The following is a 3,010-nucleotide window of genomic DNA, read 5'->3' as shown; positions in this document are numbered from 1 at the left end:
GGCTGCTGTTGTTCCGCAAAAGCTTGCTGCAGAGTAGTGAGGTGTTGCAGTATTTCTTCCATCAAAATGTTTGTCAGGTGACTTAGCACTGACACTAACATGCGGAGAAAACATGAACCTCACTTGTCATTTTTACTATAGCACAGTTTACAGAACGAAGTACTTTATATAGCAACATGTAAGATACAGATCACGTGTAGCACTGGACATGTTGACTGGACAACAGTATTACAGGATAGGCCAAGCACTCATCTGTGATTGCTTAAATAATATTGTTTCTTTGATGGCTCACCAGAGTGTGGCAGGGGTCAACCTAGGTGACCTCTATAAGTGCGCCCATGAGCTGTATGGATGCACGATCTCTGAAATCATGTGCATCATGAGTGACGGTACATCAAACATATTCCTAGGGTCATCATTTAAAGTGGTTCTTCAACCAGCAGTATTCTAGAACTGGCAGCACAAGTGATTTGTAAGCAATCTCCTTTGTAGACTGATTGCTGTTCCTCAGTGTTCTACCAATAAACTGAAGTCTGCCACCTTCTTCATTTACAACTGAGCCTGTGTGATCAATCACTTTCATATTCCTACAAAGTGTTATATCCAGGTATTTGTATAAGTCGGCCAATTCCAATTGTGACTTATTGACATAGGATACTAAGTTTCTTTGTTTTGTGAAGTGCACAGTTTTACATTTCTGAACATTTAAAGCATGTTGCCAATCTTCACACCACTTTGAAATGTTCTCAAGGTCTGACTAAATATTTACGCAGCTTCTTTCATGCAGTATTTCATTACAGGTAACTGCATCATCTGAGATTACTATTAATTATGTCGGCAAGGTCATTAAAATACAACATGAGCAGCAAAGGTCTCAACACACTTGCCTGGGGCACACCTGAAGTTACTTCTACATCTAACGATGACTCTCCATCCAAGATGACATGCTGTGTCCCCCCCACAAAAAGTTCTCACTCCATTCACAAACTGCACTTGACAACTCATATGATCGTACTTTTGACAACAATCTTAGATGTGGTAGTGAGTCAAACTATTTTCGGAAATCAAGAAATACTGCATATACCTGACTGCCTTGATTCAAAGCTTTCAGTATGTCATGTGAGAAAAGTGCGAGTTGGGTATCACATGATTGACATTTTCAGGATATGTGCTGGTTGGCATTGAGGATGTCTCATTATATTTGAGCTCAGAATATGTTCTAAGATTATACAGCAAATGAATGTCAATGATATTGGATGGTAGTTTTGTGAATCACTTCTACTTCCCTTCTTGTAGACAGGTCTGGCCTATGCTTTTTTCAAAGAACTGGCCAGGTTTTTTTTTTTTTTTTTTTTTTTTTCAAGGAATCTACAATACATCATAGTGAGAAGATGGGCTAAGTCAGCAGCAAATTCAATATCGAATCTGACAAAAATGCCATCAGGCCCTGGAGCTTTCTTCAGTTTTAACAATTTCAGCTGCTTGTGTACACCACTGACACCAATATTTATTTCCCCCATTATTTCAGTGGGGCGAGGGTTAAATTGGGACAGTTCTCTTGCATCTTCCATTGTAAAGGAACATTTGAAAATGCTTTTGCCTCGCTACCTTCACTTTCAGTTCTGTCTCATTCACTAGGGCAGTTCACTAACTTGGTGCCACTAAAAGCCTCTACATATGACCAGAATTTCTTTGGGTTTTGTAAAAGATCATTTGACAATGACAATATTCACAGAAAGCAACATGCATTGCTCTCTTATCAGCCAGACACATTTCATGTAGCCTCTCTCTATCTGTAGTACTATTCTTTGTTTTACACCTGCTATGCAGTAGTCTCTGTTTCTTTAGAAGTTTCTTCAAGTAGCTGTATTCATGGAGTGTCCTCCCAGTATGAACTGTTCTACTTGGTGCATATCTATCCTGTGCACAGTCAACTATTGTTTTAAACTTGAGCCATAGTTCATGTACACGCCCTTGCCCAGTGCTAAAAGTTTCAGATTCCTCTTTGAGACTTGACACTGACTTTTTTATCTAGTTTACTGAACATATATATCTTTCTGCTTGTTTTAGTTGTCCTTTGTAATCATTGTTGTCACAATTGCATCATGGTCACTGATACTAGTTTCGATGAGGGCATCCTCAAAGAGGTCAGGTCTGTTTCTTGCCATTAGAGCCAATGTATTTCCATCATGAGTGGGGTTCCTGACTGACTGTTCTAGATAGTTTTCATAAGGCATTTAGTAATGTTTCACAGGATGTCTTCTCATGCCGACCACTAACAAAACTGTAATTTTCCCACTTAATTGTTGGATGACTGAAGTATCCACTGAGAACTTACAAACAAGTGAACAGAGGTTTCCCCTAAAGTTTTTGGTTACATCAGGAAATGAGTCTGGTGGGCATGCCCACACCTGATATTGAGTCTTGCCCAAACAATCACAAACGCGGCTTCCATTTCTACCCTGGTGGATCTGAGTTTCTTGTCTACTAACACAAATGCACCACCTCCACTTCCCATCTACCTATCCTTTCAATATACACTTCAAATTTCCCCAAAAATCTAACTGCTATCAATTTTAGGTTTCAACCAGGTTTCTGTAGCTTTTCAGGAGTGCTTCAAACTCTGGTACATTGTTGCAAACACTTCAGCAGTTAACCATTAGTATTTTAATACCCTCACCTGTGAGAAGCATTTCATTCAGTCTTACACTGATACTTCTGAGTTTCCTACAGCTATCGTTATCTGGATCGGATGGAGAGTCGCCTAATCTAAAAAACCTTTGTGTGCGCTCACAAGAGTCAGCTACATGAGTAGCAGCCTCTAATGCATAGAGCACACCTGACCCATTTAGTGGGACCCTACAGTTGTCTACCCTATGGCACAAGTCCATGGAGTTGTAGCCTAGCTTGTCACAGAACTTTCAAACTCTCTGGTTCATCCTTCCGCTCGGCTCAGAACCAAAGGATAATGCTGCAAATTTTTAGCTTCATTGAAATTCCGTGTGCAAGG

This window comes from Schistocerca americana, chromosome 7 (assembly GCF_021461395.2).
Source record: "Schistocerca americana isolate TAMUIC-IGC-003095 chromosome 7, iqSchAmer2.1, whole genome shotgun sequence".
NCBI classification, from domain to species: Eukaryota; Metazoa; Arthropoda; class Insecta; order Orthoptera; family Acrididae; genus Schistocerca; species Schistocerca americana.
Note: the sequence above shows the minus strand (reverse complement) of the source record.